The following is a 6,000-nucleotide window of genomic DNA, read 5'->3' as shown; positions in this document are numbered from 1 at the left end:
TTTAAAGGAAGAAAATAGTGAGGCTGCTTTGAGCTCAGCCTGCATCCCCTGCCCTTTCTGGCCTAAGATCCTGGAACCAAATTTTCCAAGCAAAGTTGCTTTTCTTGTTACTTTAAAGACATCTTGCGAGCAAACCAATTTTTCTGCTTATATTTGTCCAACCTGCTTGTTGTTTAAGCAAGAAGACATTTTCCTACAGCTTAGTGTGATCAGAAGGAAGGACTTTCTGCCAAATTCCCATTTCTTCCCTTCTATTTAACTTGTAAAGTTTTTGCTGTAACTATTAATAACTGGTTAATGGTTTCCTTGGGAAAAGGAGTCCTGATGTAACATCTCTTTCAGTGCAGAGGTGAAGTGTGAAACTTACGTTGGACTTGCAGGTTTTGGGGTGATCATGTCTCCATCTGTAGGCTGTGGTGGGTGTTGGTCAGACCTTGGCTTCCCCCTGAATGATCGAGGCTTTCCACTCTCTGAGATCCTCCAGCGAAGTGCCCTGGTGGCCTGAAAATCACGTTTCCTTCCCTTCCCCCCCACCCCCCAATAAAATCCCATAAAATCAACCTTTGTGTCCTAGTTTCTCTCAACCCTGCACTTGGGTCACAACAACCCCTTTCAGTGCTACAGGCTGGAGGAAGAGTGACTGGAAAGTGGCCCAGCAGTAAAGGACCTGGGGATGCTGGTCAACAGCCACTGAACATGAGCCAGCAGTGTGCCCAGGTGGCCAAGAAGGCCAACAGCATCCTGGCCTGTATTAGGAATAGTGTGACCAGCAGGATCAGAGCAGGGATTGTGTCCCTGCACTCAGCACTGGTGAGGCCAGACCTCAACCCTGTGTTCAGTTCTGGGCCCCTCACTCCAGGAAGGACACTGAGGTACTGGAGCATGTACAGAGAAGAGCTTATACCTCACCTTACACACATGGATTTTCTCAGCCCACATTTCCCACCTGTGGGTACCTGCACCAGCAGAAGCAGGTGAGTACAGGCATCTTCCACCCAAACCACCCTTCCAGCAGCTTCTTATTATTCTTATATTATTCTTATATCCAGAGCTACTGTTTTAAACTTTCCCTTTATAACATGGCCTTGGCCAGAGTAATGTTGGCCAGGCCCTCTTTTCAGCCCAAATTTGCCTCCCCCACAAACTTGAAGAAAGCAGCATGCAACCCAAAAGCCTTGCCTACCTCTTGTCCATCCCTAAGATGATGATACACTTAAAAAGCTCCGTGGTCTGTAAAGGGAGTGATCAAACAAAAGCTTCTGAGTAAGTTAGTTGTGGCACAAATATATTGGCAGATGTATGGGGCTTTTAAATCCTCCTGCCATAGCGAGAGGATAAAATTCCCAACGCAAATGGCAACTCTGCAGCAAGATTCTGACATAATTACTGTAATTATATTGTCTCTGCACTCTCTTATAAATCAGTGACAGTACATATTTAATGAGCCCTTTCCCGTTCAGCAGGTTGCTCCCAGCCGCTCAGATTTGCAACTGCAATGCAGAGGTATCTTAAAATAAAATTAACCCTTGGAAGTGAGGCCCCTTTCTGTGAGGATGCAGGAGAGCCTCTCAGAGCCTGGCACTGCACACCCTTCCCTGCATGGCTGAAGCACATGGGCAGGCTTCAGAGCAAGGGCTGATTCATCTTGGTGAGTAAAATTTTGGCAGTGTTGCCTGAGCGAGCTGGGTGTGGTGGAGGTGAGCAATGTCAGAATGTGACCTGCTAGCAACCTGCTCGTGGGTTACACTGGCTCAGCCCACAGTGGTTGATGTTGCAGAGTCTGATGCGGTGCCCTGTAGGAAAGCCAAGGGTTGCTGTGACTTCCCCTAAGGTCTACCTAAAACAGAACCCCACCAAACCAGCAGTCTTGCACCCTGGGGAATTTAAACTCATACCACAAGGTGCGAGTTTGTCCTGATGATGCAGGCACCTTGTTTTGACTTCCTGCAGTGCATATTTTCTCCTTGAACCTCAGCTTGTCAAAGGAAAAAGAAAGGAATTTCATCAGACACATCTGTGCAACCCGGGATTTGCTTAAGCATCAAATTATACAAAGTACCAATTCAGAGTTCAAGGCAGACAGACACTAGCCTAAAATCTGTTCCTGGGCTATATAATATTGCCAGACCAAAATTTTAGACATGAATTAAACTATCCCTTTACAGTTTTTCCCTTGCAGGTAACCAGCAGTGAATGTACTGGATCTTCAGATGCTTTGCAGATTAAGGGGTTTCTGTGGCTTGGACTGGACCTGCAGTGACATCTCGTGGTCCCCCACGAGGTGAGGTGCTGGCTGCTGAGTGGCACAGCCCCCTACTCAAACCTTACACCGACGTCCCCAGAGCGCAGAACTGCTCAGCGCTGACCAGCACAAACCTCCCTGGGGACATGCCTCCACCTGGGGTGCTGAATGCCCACATGCTGAATGGGGGAAAACAACACACACCTCCCGCTGCCACATCCCTTCACCTTCACCTGCAGCACCAGGGGAGACTTCAGAAATCATCATTTTAAGCATGAAGGTAAATCAGTCATGAAAATCAGATCATTGCACAGAGAGACTGTTGGTGGGCTGTACTTGCCTGCAAAGCCTTGTCTGTCTCCTCCTGTGCTTATGTCTGTCTGAGACTCACATGTGAGCAGGATGTTTTGCGCTTCACCACTTCTTTTGTTGTGACTCTCAAATAATTTCCCACTGTAAACCAGCATGCTTGCTGTTGGCGTCTTAGCAGAGGAAATTAAATCCAACATTTCAGTGTTATCTGATTTCACATCCCTGCACACCATTGTATAATTTCACCACCTACTCGTTCTTTTTCTTCACACACAAGTTCATTTAGAGAAAATACAATCCTTGAACAAATACTTAGTCAGAGAAAGGTTGTAATCAGCTTGGATAGAAATCAGAGAGCTTATTTGCTTGAAAAAAGGTGAAAGGAGGAGGAGGAAATGAAATGGAATAATTTCTTTCCTGTGAACTTAGGGCACCAAAAAATTGTATGGCAAAACTATAACCAGAGAAGAAAAATAGTTGAAAACTTAACAGACAACAGTACTCCTGAGCTATTACACTAAAAACAACATGAAACTCAAATATCTGATTCATTATATATCTTGTGTGTTCATTAAAATATAATTTAAAAGTTTCAACAAAAGACAATTTTTTCCCAGAGCAAAATAACTGGATATCCTCTGTAAATCATCAGATATATCAACACTTACCATCAGATAGGCAGCAACTGAGTCATGCTGGGAGAGCATGCACAATGAAGAAACCTAAGATTAAAACTGAATTTGAAAAGTTGTTCTGCACTGTCTAATCCATCAAAATACTCAGTCCTGGGAAAGAGGAAAAGTGTGGCACACTGCTGAGCACCTTGGGCACCAATCTGAGGAGTCCACGAGTCCACCCTCTCAGGCACCTTCCCCCAGCTCTTTTGCTGTAGGGACAGCACAGGCAGCAGTCCCAGACCAGTACCTCACTCTGCAGGCAGGTGGGCCTGGTGGGGACAAGGACAGCTGGTAATTACATTATGCAGAAATGCAAACTCTGAGTGAGCTCTGCCTCATACACCCCTCCAGTGAGACGGATGTGCTTCAGGAGCTCAAGTTTAACAAGAACACATGATCCCAAGTGTCAGGACTATCACTTATAATTCTATTTCTTGACTATGTATAACTATTCTAACTATCTCACAGACATTTTTGCCTTGGGGGTGTTGGTTGGCGAGAAGTTTAACATGACCCAGCGATGTGTGCTCACAGCTCAGGAAGCCAGTTGTATCCTGGGCTTCATCCATTGCAGCATGGCCAGCAGGGAGAAAGGGAATTCTGCCATTCTGCTCCCCTCTGAGACCTCACCTGGAGTGCTGCATCCAGCTCTGGGGCCCTCAACATAAGAAGGATATGGACCTGCTGGAACAACTGCAGAGGAGGGCCATAAAGCTGCTCAGAGGGCTGGAGAGCTGCTCCCATGAACACAGGCTGAGAGAGTTGGGGGTCTTCAGTCTGGAGAAGAGAAGGCACCAAGGAGACCCTAGAGCACCTTCCCAGTGCCTAAATGGGGCTACAAGAGAGCTGGAGAGGGACTTTTGACAAGGGCATGTAGTGATTAGACAAGGGGCAATGGCTTTATACTGACAGAGGGTAGGTTTACATTAAATGCTGTGAAGAAATTCCTTACTGTGAGGGTGGTGAGGCACTGGCACAGGTTGCCCAGAGAAGCTGTAGATGCCCCATCCCTGGCAGTGCTCAAAGACAGGTTGGAGAGGAACTCTGAGCAACCCAGTCTAGAGGACAATGCCCCTGCCCAAGGCAGGGGAGTTGGACTAGATGAATCCTAAGGTTCCTTTCATCCCAAACCATTCTATGATTCTGTGATTTATGCAAGTTTCACAGCCATTTAAAGCCTAAGACATTATGCAAACATAATGAACAAACATTTTCCAACTCATTTCAAGTATAAAATAAGTCAATCTTTCTTCTGGTTCTTCAGCACTTCTTGAGAGCAGAAAGTGTGGTCAGTCCTCCTGTCCAATAGTTTTTTGGTTCATATTACTTTCACAGAAATAAGAGAAAGCCTATCTGGGGAGAAGGTCAGGAGCTGGTGTAGGGCAGCTGCCTGCCCCAAGGCAGGATTCTCCTCTGGCTAACACATTATCACCAAATATGTGCCTGATTGCCGTGTGCATCTGAAGAACCCCTATCTGCAACCTCTTCCAGTGCTCCACAATCTTTCCTGTGACACAGTTCCTCATCAGTGACTAATCTAAATATTCTTTGGTTCAATAAGCCTATTATTTTCTTGTTCTAGTCACCATGAACACAAAAGACACTGAAAAGATGAAAGGAATAATTTGTTCTCTGTGTCTTGAGACCTGTACTTCTTTATGGCATTCAGTAGGCAAACCTACTCAAACTCCTTCAATCTTCTTCTATTTTCCATTCTCATATACTTATGTTCTCACGTTTTCTAGATTTCTTTTAAATCTCACTGCTCTTCTCTGAACTTTTTCCTGACAAGTATGACATAAAACTAGACCTGCTATTTCAGCTGATGCCTCTCCAGAGCAGAACAGAATGAGGTTTTTTTGTCATATTGGTGATGCAGTCGTTACACCTCTCTATGTTTCTCTTCATTTTGCAGCATCAATGTGGTGTTAGAATGGGTCACAAAATGAATGCCAGACAACTACCTGGCCTTTTTCTGCTGCATCGACCTTTAATTCCTCTCTGTTCTGTTTGCAAAATTTTCTGGTTCTGTCCAATTTCCCAAGATGATTTTGAATCCTGTTTTCACCCTTTAACGTGTGTGCAACCTCACCTGTCTCAACATGAAACAACACTCTTTTTCCCTCCTATATATCCTGCCTGAAACAGATCACAAAGCAATCAGAAAACCCTGTGCATATGTACCCTGCAATCCAACAATCTCTTTTTATGCTCTTTTTATTCTGAACCCTTCAATAAAAAGAGAAAAAACACACAGTTGTTTGATTTTTTTTTTTTTAAAAAAAGCAAACCGTATCTTTACTGTAAGAACTGGTAAGAAAACACAAAACAGTAAAACTTCAGACCCTCTTTCCCACAAGGACATGTACCTATGGCATGTTTGAAAGGTGTGTGTGCTGTGAAAGTAATCTGTACTTATATAGAGTTTTAAAACTGATTTATAATTATATTTGAGTGCTGAGAAAATAGGAACACGCATCCAGTGCTTTAAGAACAATTCTTTTGCTCTCTGACTTGTTCTTCATTTCTACATTAGGAGAAGGATTTGAACCCACGTTAGAAACAGCTTTATGTTTCAGTCAATGAAAAGAAGCAGCTATTTTATGTTGTTTAGCAAAGTATTTCCCCTTCTTTCAGTTTCTAGATTAGACTATAAAACTGCTTACATCAGAGTCCCACAGCTGGACAACACAGCACTCTGGGACTGGAACCAGTGCACCAAAGCTGTTGATTTCTACTGTCCTGAGTCTAAAAAGTGTTAAGGTAAAT

This window comes from Cinclus cinclus, chromosome 2 (assembly GCF_963662255.1).
Source record: "Cinclus cinclus chromosome 2, bCinCin1.1, whole genome shotgun sequence".
Classification (NCBI taxonomy): Eukaryota; Metazoa; Chordata; class Aves; order Passeriformes; family Cinclidae; genus Cinclus; species Cinclus cinclus.
This window is presented reverse-complemented; position numbering follows the sequence as displayed.